This window comes from Empidonax traillii, unplaced genomic scaffold (genome assembly GCF_003031625.1).
Source record: "Empidonax traillii isolate 1590-97213 ecotype Southwest subspecies unplaced genomic scaffold, ASM303162v1 scaffold29:size1973556, whole genome shotgun sequence".
Classification (NCBI taxonomy): Eukaryota; Metazoa; Chordata; class Aves; order Passeriformes; family Tyrannidae; genus Empidonax; species Empidonax traillii.
In genome coordinates, this window is record NW_020955222.1 from 973613 (window position 1) to 985984 (window position 12372).

Here is a 12372-nt window from a genome sequence, read left to right on the forward strand (position 1 = left end):
AAAAAAAAAAAAAAGCCAATTAGATCCAATATGACTCTTACTGGTTTTTTTTAAAGTACGATGCTAATTGAGTATCAAAAGTGTTATAATTCTTTTCATGTGAAATATCCCACAAATATTTCTAAGTATTCTTTTCATACTTCCTATGAAATAGAATTCTGCAACACTTCAATAATGGGAGGAAGCAAACACAATCTTTTTTTCATTCTTAAGCAGTAGCTCCCATACCTTTCCTAGCTTATCTAATCACATAAATCACGTCACTTCAAACAACAGTTCCTCTAACTTTATGCCTATGATTCAATCCAAAGATACTGCTGGCTTGTGCAATAGATAGCACTAATAATAATGAACATAACCCCACCACTATTTGCTTAAAAAAAAATTATATTACCATCCTTACATAGTGCCAGTTTATTACAGTTAACAATTGGTTATCTTACATGTACCTTTGAATCAAAACTGTATGTTACAATATCAGAGTTGAAACTCATAATGAAAACACATGAAAGCTTGTAGAACCATGAAAGAAATTTTGAGGCAGAGATGTAAGTGTAATAGTGTTCAAGAGTAACTACCATTTGCCATTCAAAGGGGATTTATTTTGAGAAGATGGAAACTGGTGACTTGTCACTATATAACATGGCCTCCATCTTTCATAATTTTAGCATATTAATATAGAGACTAAGGAAAAAGAAAGTCCCGAATACTCATGACAGGGCCGAATCTATTAAGTTTTTATCCTTTAATCATTTAAGAATTTACTACTTGTCAGTGTTCAAATGTAAATTGCAAATGACATTGTTTACACATTTTTAAGTTTCTCTTGAATCTATACTTTGTACTTGCTTTTTTTACTTGCCAACTTGCAAGCTACCTTTGAAAAAAAAAATCTGTCAAAAATCAGAGAAAACTGCCAAACACTGCAGACAAACTAATGCACTTTGGAAGGTAAAGCTATTGCTGCTATGCTGTTATTTACATATAAAAAAATGTAAATAGACTTTAAGAAAATGTGAACCATAGCACCAAATAAACCTTAAAACAAATCACGCTATCTAATAAGTCTACACTTCGCCAGCCTACCCCATCAAACTTAAAACGAACTGCCTATAAATGCCCCAGGACAGAAATTCCTTTCAAACATTCTGGGAAATGTGATAATCTGAGAACTGATGTAAAAAATGCCTAACTGAAAACTTATGTTACTGTCTCCCTACCGGGACAGCAAGTGTGCTCCCTTCTCTCCCTGAGAAGGGACACCTCTCAAGGTTTCTCCTTGAGGTTGAGAGATTCCTTGCCACAGTATGTTCTCAGTAACTGACAACACCATGCTGAACTTTGACATCTTATCTAAGTGATACAAAGGAGTGATTGTGTACATATAATCCTTTAGACATAAACATTGACCAAGTCTGGGACTAGAATTAGGTCTGGCTGCACCTAGAGTTCTCTTTGAGAGGAGTTTAGAAAGCAAGCGGGTCCTTTCTGAACCTGATGACCCAATAGGACAGTCTCCCTGACAGTTTTATTTGTTTCTGCCCTCCATTATGTAAATAGTCAAGTGTACTTTGACATTAAATCTTGTGAAACCACCATCACATTTACCAATGAATTTTAGCAATTCACTCTTTTATATCAATAGAATACACTGATGCTTCACTCATATGAGTGAAGAGCATCACTCCATTTGCAACATGGATGAAGGGCAATTATTTTTTTTGTTTACTGGACTTTTTTCTTTATTCTTCTTTCCCCCTCTCCCCCAGTTGTTTCCAGGGGTTATTGGTTAATTTTTTGAAAAGTCTTAAGTTATTATCAGAATACAAATGCTTTGTTGGCAATAAAGACTTGTTGAAAAGCAGCAACTTTTTCCATTTCTTTACTTCACAATGACTAAAAAATTTGTCTTTCATCAGCTTATGCTGAGCATATTGGCTTGCTCTCAACTGAATCAATATCCTGATATGACCTTCTCACATCCAGCTAGCTAGAGCATCACAGAACTTAAATCCAAGACAGTTTCTACATATTGCTACAAAACCATAGTTTATAAAATGCGTCAAAATGACTTCAGCTGTGATCTGAATTTTTTTTTTCTTTTTTTTTTGAGTGCAACGGAAAGGAAAAGATGGAGTCTTACAAACATCTAGGTTTTCCTGTGGTCTCACACAACTCTACTGTGCACTAATTTTGGGGCGAAAAAACCCAAAAGCGAGCAGAAAGCTTGACCAAGCAAAAATGATAGACTTAAGTGGGGGATAAACACACTTCAGAACAAAATCTCAGATGTGTATATTAAAAGAACAAATCAACCAGCAAACTATAGTCAAGTTGTATAGAGACAATTTAGCTACTATTTTTGATAATAAAGCATCTATGATAATTTTTCATTGTAACACAACAGAATTTTAGTATTTTTTATCTGAGTCACCTTCTAGTAGAGTAAGAGGAAACCAGTATGTTTCTGTAGCTTCTTATGTCATGGCAACATAAAATATAATTGTTTCCCTGTTTCCAATATGTATTCTCCTACTCCAGCAAAAACTTGAAAACTCATAAAATTTAAACTGGTTCTCAGCACTAAGGCTCAGATTACTTTTCAGGTGAATTTGCTATATAAAGCTAATAGGTTCCAGAAAAAAAATGTATATCAAAAGAACACTGTCAAAGCTGAATTCTGTTTAAAATGCACAGGGAAATACTACATCAGTCTAACATGGAAAACACTTTTAATAATGTAAGTATCCTACTAAAGTTAAAAACATTTTTAAAAATTTAAATAATTATACCTGCAGCTTTCTGAGAGCTGAAGTGGAGAGTAAGGGATAAAACCTACTTTTGAAAAAAACTAATTTTGAAAAGTTTAAAAATGCTTGACACAGAGCTTGGACTGAAAAAATGAATCAACATGCAAATAATACCTTTTTCCTATTGCGTATGTTAATTGTTTGCAATGAATCAAGTTTATTGCCAATAATATTGTTCAAGATTTTCTTTTCTTAAAACTTTTTCTCTTATCAGTAACCAGAAAAATTACTACAGTGAGAATATAGTTGATACAAGATTGCTACAGGCAGTAATGTAAAGTAAGTCACATTTTTGTTGAAATGCTGGAATTCCACCATGAGTAGTTCCCAGATGCTAGGGCTCTCACACAAGGTCACATGGAAGTGACTCTTCATCCCCAGCTGCACAGTATTGAAATGCCTGAAGGGAAAGCCAGTGCTGCCCTGCAAGAGCATGGTACAGCAGGCACTGCCTGTTTGCACAGATCAGGTCTGACCTGCTCACAGCAAAGTCCTGAGCCTGTTTCAAGCATGTGCCAGCATGGGTAATAATGGTCTTCCATGAACTTCACCACAGAAGTTAAGTAAAAGCTACAAAACCCACCACATGCACATCATGAAAGACACTGCACCCTAAGAAAGACACTGCACCCTAAGAAATACTCTGCACCCCAAGAAAAACTGAAGATCAGCAATAAAAAAGTTTGTTCATTTGGACAAAAGAAAAACTAGAATTGCACTAGGCAGTTCATGAGACTGCCGCTAAATGTATTTATTTAATCAAGCAGCTTTACTCCTCTTATGGTCTCAGACAATCACAAGGACTTTCACAAGCTTGACATTTTATTTGATAGTAGCTAATCTCCAGTCTATCTGTGAGGTGAGCATAATTTACAGGCAACAGATAAAAACCACACTTTCTGTAAATGGGTTCATGGAGCAGGAGGTCAGGAAATGGCATACAGTGTTCACTTGAGTTCGTCAGAAAAAAAGACTAAACCAAAATGCCAACTTCCACTGGTATCACTCAGCTGAAATAAGCATAAAAGATGGACCTCTAACTGTATGCTAGAAACTTATTCCCTTAAAGAATCATGTGTGACATGTTTGGAGGAGCATATGATCAAGATCATTGTCATTTCACACTGAAGGTATGAAAAAAAGTAATTTTTTAAATTGCAGTAAAGGTTTACAGATATTTAATATTCTTCTTTTAGGTGGTATATTTTTATAGTCAAGATACCTTTTTTAATTAAAAAGTTAATAAATTATCCCAAATCTAGTATATCACCATGAATTACCAATACTGATTAACAACATACTGAAAACTTTAGCATAATATGCATCGTCAGCCATATCTACTTAAAGACTGTGGCACTCAAGTACCAGTAAGAGCATAAATATCTCTTTTGCTGTAGTGTTGCTGTAGGGAAACAACTGGCAAACCAGTTGAAAGCACTGCAAAATTAATCCTAGGTTTTTTTACTGCAAATATTTTATCGGTCAATAAACAATTCAGGGAAATTTGGAACTAGCCATGAAAAGATTAAAAAAGGAAGGTTTGTTTCCACTCCAAAAAATTAAAGGTGGATCCTAGAGGTAGGAAAACATCCTGTTTTTTAGATGAAGTTTAAGATAGAGTTTTCTACATAAATTACTGGCACTAATAACTTACAATTCCCACCCACAGCACTGAAGTACACCTATGATTTTAAAGATATCTGTCCAGACCAGGCCTGTTCTGAAAGTATCCTCGTGGTATGGGGACTTCCATAAAGAATCCATTACTCTTTCTTTCAAACATCTCCATCACCTACACAGAAGTACCATGGAAGTTTAATAGTGATAAAATTTTATTTTCTTGTGTAGATACCACTTTGAAGTTTTGGGGTTAAAAGTTACTCAGTCTTCTGAAGTCAACAGTTTCTTGTGAAGAAAAGGACTTTCTAAAAGGCGCAAATGACCCGCATGCCATCCCCTTATGTCTCACAACACCCCTCTTGCAAATATGTGCTACCTTATCACAGATTTAACATCAGCTAATACAAGTAGCACCTCAACTATAGTTTCAGCAGCAGAGACTGGTAGATCACTTCCAGCTTTTCCTTCCTGCCCAGCTATGAAGCAGCACAGCAGTACTAATGCTGAGCTCTTTTTATTCTTTGGTCTACAGCTCTTTGGCTACCACAGTAGCCTTTGTATGAAACAAACTTTTCCAAGCTGTGCTGACAGACACAGAGGAGCAACTCACAGCAACTGATTTCAGAATGATTAGAGAAAACAGTCTTTCTAAAGGAAACACATTTAATGATAATTATCTTGTCTGACACCTCGTGTTTACAAATAAAACACTCAAAATTATTTTTAATAACCTTTAAAGCTCCTGGAGGACACCTAACTGGCAGAGACTGAAAGGAAAGCACTCATTAAAACCTTATCAGGTACCTAATCTAAACATTTTTGCATCATTAGCTCAGATGCATCATTAGCTAATCCCTGTCTGACAGCAGGTCAGTTGTGGTTTAATCTGGTGTGTTTGTTGAGATGAGGTGTGAATAAACAGGCTAAGAACTGGACAGATATAAAGAGGGCAAGGCAATGCTCTAGTAGAAAAAAACCAGCAAGTGCTCTGCTTCTGTTCCAAGCATGGGGTGCAGGACTGCTTTTAGAATTGATTCCTATCTGTTGCTGGCAACTACATAATATTTTTCAGGGTAAAAAAAATTCCATATAAAAGTGACCTCTTGCTCTGATTTTTTCTGACTGCAAGGCTGTTCCAATTTCTCATTTTTCCAGTAGTAGGAACTTTCTGCTAACATACATTATTTCTTGCCAGCTCTTACATCAAAAAAAATGCTTAAACTAGGGAAGAACAAAGTAGTTTAAAAAATGTTCTAGAAGTGAAAAGCTCATTTTCAAAATACTAAGGCCTGAAGCATTAAGCATTTTTCAGTGACAATTTCCACACTGTTCTTCCCCCCCCCCCCCGCAAAAAAAAATTAGAAATTGTCTTCAGAATTAGGAAAATTTAGACTCGCAGTTGTCAGCATTAGTGGCCAACATTAATTTTGCTCTTTCTTAACACTTAAATTTGTTCTTTTAACAAAATGCTTTGTCTCATAAGAAAAATACACAGAACCATGCAAACTTGGATAAAACATATGCAGACAGCTTGCAACAACTTATGCAATCACAACTCAGTTGTTTACCAAGATCACAATGCTTGACTGTGTATTAATAAGAGTTTTAATAACTGATTTCTGGAGTGTTCCAAAGAAAAGTTTAAAAACTTGTCATTTGACTGATTTGACTCACCCGTCTTTAAAAACTATCCTTTAATTGAAATTGCTTGAAAAGCTGTTAAAAACCATCAACAAACTTTGTTACAAATAGTTTTATCTGTCTTTCTCTTTTTCTTCTCGCAAGGCACCCCCCAAAACCTCTGAAAAGTTTATTTCAATCATCTTCTGTTGGTTTTGTTGGTTGTTTTTTGTTTGGTTGTTTTTTTTTTAAATGCCTCACTAGGAAGTTTTCCTTGGCTTTTCACACATATTGCCAACTAGACACAGTGAGGTGTTTGTTTTGCAAAACACCTCACCTTATTTTGAAAAAGAACATGGTTTTCAGACAGGTATATAAGGAAAACAAAACCAGTCCTTTGCAAGCCTCAGATACAGCAATGACTCCACATGTGACACTCGTGTAGTGGGCTTGTCAGAAATTAGTCACTCCATAGTGACAAGATTACCAAGGTCTCAATATCTCAACTTCAAGTCTCGGCCTCAGGCTCAAGGCTCCTCTCCCTCAGACACACACAAAGAGCTTAATCACATCAGTTGGCATCTTACCCTCAACTGAGCATGAGTTGCTAGAACTGAGTACGGATACTTCAGACATTCACTGCATCTTTCCCTCGGGAAGGAGTCACATACCCAAATCAGCACCTCATGTTTTCCATTAAACCATAGCTTTTCATCTTCTCTCACAGCTCTGGAACTTGGATAAGTTCCCTCATGAGACATCTGCTCTTTTTCTGGCTCTCACCACTGCTGTCCCAGTAGCTCCTACATACAGCCTTGCAGCAAGGGCAGCCACTGCCCCAGGAGACTTCACTGTCCTGGCAGAAAGCTGATGTTCACCCAGCAGGGTTTCTGCAGAGTCCATTTCAGTTTCTCTTAGACACCCTATCTCAGAACAGGAATTTCCACTCAGGAGAGGAAAAATTATACGGGATATACTAGTTTTCTTTAGCAAATGGGAATGGAAATGGTCTTATGACAACTACTCGGGCAAGATAAACAAATGCAATTAATTAACTTCTCTCACACCTAAACTAAACTATCTAAAACACTAGAAACCACCAGGTTGAACACTGCAGGCCAAAGAAAAGACAATTTTCTTCAGCAAAACCTGCTGTAGCTTTCAGGGTATCAGAAACCATTGAAGGCAATGCTCATGAGCATTGAACAACTGCTAGAAATCCTGAATTTATCACTTGTTACCAAGTTCCTCCTACAATAAACAAATCTTTGAGTCCTGAAGATAGTTGCCAACTCTGTATCCCAAGACATTCCTTCATTTACCAATGCAACTACAAGCTAAGAGTCAAGTTAGCTTTTTTTTAACACACACACATACATCTTTGTATAGAAGCCCTTTCAGTAAAAAGTCTGCCCAGCTTTCAACAGGATCTGAAGTTCAGGATCAAGATTTCCTGTCAAGTTCCAGAACTCTGAAAAGTGCCTCCCTCATCCCAAGAGGTGTCATACCTGAGCCAGATGTGACTTAGCTATCTCAGACAAAATACATTTTTTTGCTTAGATAGTGTGGAGTTGTACTTAACAATGACAGAAAAGGGAGCACCTTTAGCCTAGTGTTAATTATGGAAAACAGTCTTAAGCTGTGTTATCTTCTGTTCCATATGACTGCTTAGAGCCCTTAGGCCCTTTTTTCACTATTCCAGGCTTGGCTTTGACTAGAAATTCCATTTTGGACCAGAGAGAACACTTCCCATCAAGTCTGGTATGTACATTCCTAAAAAGGAGGGCTGGTTTCAACTAATTAACATTCTCTAACGGAACAGCTATTTCACCAGAGGATTCATGATCAGCTCTAATTTGACTTATAAGTAATTATTAGAGCAGCATGACAGCAATTACATTAGCTGTGAAAAGAGGGCAGTAAATTAGAGATTGATCAGCAAAAGCTGACAAGAGCTGGCAGGGCTTGAAAGTTGCTGCTTCATGTTGCATTTTCCAGAAGACGATGACTTGGAAGAAAGGGCTGCTCTGATACCAGTCTCCACTCTGTTTCTTGCACAGCCCTTAAGTGGGACAAAAGGAAGAATTATTTTCAGACAAGAGAGTAAACAAGTATGATTTCAGCGACCTTTTCCTCATGCTTTATTTTGGGCTAAGGCACCTCAAGAGACAGTTTTTTCACAGAAAAGCTATACTGGATTTCTAAAATAGTCAAGTTCAGAAGTTCACAGAGGATATGCAGTTTGGTTGTTAGACTAAAGATGTTTCTTTCCTTTATATTCTCTATCATGCAAGCAGTTATCCTCAAATCCAAGTCAATGCCCTACTTGAGTCAAGCATAAAAAATGTGGCAGGACTAAACATTACCCTTATTCAGCAAGTCTTTGGGCAACTGTCACACAAGAAGCTCCACAGCCTATGTTTACTTTTTCTACTACTGAAAAAGCTCAGGCTCAACACACGTCAGAGCCTGAATTAAGAATCACAGTAATAATCACAAGACCATTAGGCATTTTCTTAACCCTAAATTAGCAGAACAGTAAGCTTTCAAAATACTATTTTTCCATACAAAATCTGATTAAAAGTGTCTATAAGCAAGTTGTTGCTCTTAGAAAAGAAACAGAGATACTGAAAAATAATCTAATAAAGCCCTGTCAACCGTTCTCTGCCTACTATCTGCTAAATCAAATCAGAACTGAGAAATCCAAGGTTCTTAAAGAATCAAAACTTTTATCATTCACATTGCAGGTGTATACTGAACACGAACTGAGAAGGGAATGATTGCTAGACCTGTATCATTCCCTGCATTAGCAGAGGTCAGAGAAACTCTTCTTTTTTTTATCCGACTAAACCTAAGATGCACCTAGCTCTTTTAAGAACTTCATTCTAAAATAAATATTTCATCTTTAAAAATAAAAAGGGGGGTGGGGAACTGATAAAAGCAACTGCTGTATCAGAGAGCAAGGAAAAAAACCTCAAATCTGAAGTTTTGCTGTATCTAAAAAGTACATAGATAAGTAGTTTTTTGAAGTCATTCCTTCATATTTTTGTCATTATGTGTCTTGCAGGAATTCTTATGTTACGTTATAAACAAGAACTCCTAATTGCAGACTTTCTAATTGCTGTTCCACATTCTAAAAACTGTTTTCTTAGATCTTTTGTAGAAGCAATAGACCACACACTGTAGAAATGTGCATTCAGATAAAAACACAGCATAAACATTCTGAGAATATGTGGATTTTTTTCTTTCCTGCAAAACTAGGTAAGTACTCTTGTATGAAACACGCTAGTTTTCTTTAGAAATAAAGCTATGAAAATCTCAAAAAAATCGAATGCAATGGGTGATCTACAACAAATCACAAGCATAGAGGTACACTTTTCTGGATGGATAATGCGGCTTACAGAAAAAAACCTGGAGGCTTAAGACGTAAATCAGTCAAATGAGAAGTGAGGTACAATATAACTCCACAGAAATAGGCAAACTAAGGTCAGCAGCCCACAAGTTAGACCGAGATTTTGAAATGGTAGTTTAGTTTTAAAATTCAGGGCTACTTAACCTATGAGAGAATAGTAGCTAATGAAAATTACCTCAGACATTTACTTACATGGCTTTAAAACCATCAAGCCTAGTCCCAGCACAAATTAAGCTGAAGAGGTATGGGCTCTTGTCTCAGCAGTGGTCAGAGAGTGGTCCAAAGATAATTTACTACTAGCATTTTACTTATACATGGGTGAAGGCAAGATGAGGCAGACGAGAAATTTCCTAGATCAAATACTGTTAAATGTCTTGCGATTTTACTGAAAGATTAATCTTTTGCTTTTTAACTAGTAGAATTATTTTGGTCTGTAGCTGGTGGTGACCTCACATTTTGCACCAAACTTTAGTTGGTAAACAACCACAAAAAATTCTATAATGATAAATGGATTCAAATGCCAAAGATGACATGACAAACTGGGGCCTGCTCCAAAGTACGAGTTTGCAAGAGAGGCATTATGGCCTAATAAATTTATTTGAATCACTATAGAGCACAGGAGGGTCAATCTGATCAATCTGATTTCATGTTACTTTAAAAAAAAAATATTTTTCCATGGCTCTAGCACTTTCTCCATCTTCTGTACAAGTGTCATCTATGCACACACACTAAGGTTGCATTAAGAAAGTTTGTCAATATGGACTTTTCAACTAATCCAAATTCCTTGAAATGTGAAAGATACTAGCAACCCGGGAACTTGGCCAGGTCAAGCATCTGCAACTACTGAACACAGCCTACTTTCAATACCAAGCTCTTAAGCTGTTTCCTGAAACAGGATGCATTTGTATACATAGTGATTGTATATTTATTTTACTACAAAAATGGCTATCAAAAAAAAAAAAAAAAAAAAAAAAAAAAAAAAGAAAAATCCCACCCTTCCATACTTAGGGCAACTCCATGTGCATTTCTTTCAGAGACTTAATGACATGATAGGAATAGCTAAAAAACCAAAAAATACACAAAATGTAAAGTCAGGACAAAATTTTAATTCTAAGCGTAAATAATTCAAAGAATCACTATTTTCATGTTTTCTTACCAGATGTTTGCTCTTCTACCTTAAAATAAATATGCAACAAAATGGCTGCTTCCTTTCCTGGCTGATACACTATAGGCACTAAACACAAAACTGACATTGTAATCTTGCAGTACACTCTTCATAATTTCTGGCTTAAAATGGAGTAAGTGGAACCAATTTGGTCTGGTAAAACAGCAATCCATTCCACAACCAAAGAACAGTTTGATTTGCCTCTCAGTTTGTTGAGAAATAAACTGTGAATTTGTGGTGTACTACAAATTCGAACGTAAGTCCATTTGTTTCAAATTGCAACAAATTGGCACTACGTATACCAGTTTATAAAGAAATTAATGACTTTGTTTAGACATTATGAGTTTATTTAGGCCCATAATTTGCTGCACGTAAGTAGTATTTATTGAAGATCAGTTTTTCTCCTTCAGATGCTCTTTACATTTAACCCTATATAGCAGGAATCAGGGTGCTTTCTAAATGGTAAAGTGTATAACCAGTGTAGATAAATTTTTAAAAGAAAAAAGAAGTTAATTTAACCAGTCTTAACTGCTGAAGGAAATCTACCTGAGCGTTCTATGACTTGTAGCACCCAACACCATTCAAGACAAAAATGTAAAGCTCAAATAACAGAATTTTGGTGTGCAAGCTGACTGTAAACAATTGTCTCAATGGGCTTGCTTGTCTTTGAAGAAAGAAGAATCACAGGGCTATACCTCTAATATAAGTTCTGATCATGAATTCTTTAAGACCGTGTGGATGGTGAAAAAAGGGAAGTGGCTTTTAACTCAAAAGTACTTCTCTATCAGTTTAGGTTGAGTTTTCAGCTAACATGGGACTACCCTTAAAAATGCTTTCCTAAAACTATTATACCCAGACTAAGAATTTCAGTGGTTTTATTTTTTAAAGTTCCACTATTATGTCCCTTTCCATGTTTCGGAAGTCTTCCATGGTTCCTGTTCTCCACCTTCCACCACATTTAAAAAAGGAATGCTTATTTACACATAGAAGCCACATCATCAAACACTGGTTTGAAACAATTTCTTCACAGGTTACGTCTGAATCTGACAGAAATTTCAGCTTCCTCAGCCTAAGATTTATTGCCTAGTGAAGAAACAAAACTCTCTGTGGTTCTCCATACTTTGACCAGATCTAATAACTGAAGAGGTAATTTTGACTTTTACAGTTGCCATTACCTTAGAATGAAGTCTGATTTATAATTTCATAATCTTAATTTCTGCATCACATCTTATGTATGTTTTTAAAGAGGTATCTAAATAGAAATATACCAGATTATGACATTAACTAAAGTCAAAAGATTCCTCATGAAAACCAGGGTCCCGATATTATAAGGCTTTTCATACACTTTCTCAGAACTGGGTGCTAAATAATGCCAATTTAGCAGAATACAGTCAATGACACCTTGTTAGCCTTTACAACAATCTCACAAGGTAACAGGATTCAAAAAGGTAACTAAAATGGGTGACTAACAGTCACCATTTGTCTTGCATCTAGTATCACATTAGGGGAAAACTTAAAGGGTCTGATTTCAGAAAGACCGCTTCAAGTGTTTCACAGAAATATTTAAGCGGTTAGACTCATAATGCCCTACGAAATGATGCTGACCCCATTCCTTTGACACATCCTAGGAAGAACAGCAACTTCCTAAGAAGATCGAGCACAGTTTTGATAGATCTTGCATGAAGAAGTTTACATTTGTCTTTCAATAGTCTTTTCAAGCACTTGAACAGAAATAGTCTGACATG

At 36.1% G+C, this 12372-nt stretch overlaps 1 protein-coding gene across 4 annotated transcripts in view; it reads right to left on the minus strand.

Moving 5' to 3' along the window:
* The window catches only part of ITGA1 (integrin subunit alpha 1), a 71226-nt gene that overhangs the window by 49737 nt on the left and 9117 nt on the right, over positions 1-12372 (minus strand). The window contains exon 1 of one of the 4 annotated variants that reach the window (XM_027910509.1): positions 10457-10898. The exons of the other annotated variants lie outside the window; for them this stretch is intronic. The gene's annotated coding sequence lies outside the window, so the exon portion shown is untranslated. Of the gene's footprint in view, positions 1-10456; positions 10899-12372 lie in introns of those variants that run through there. 4 annotated transcript variants of the gene reach the window in all.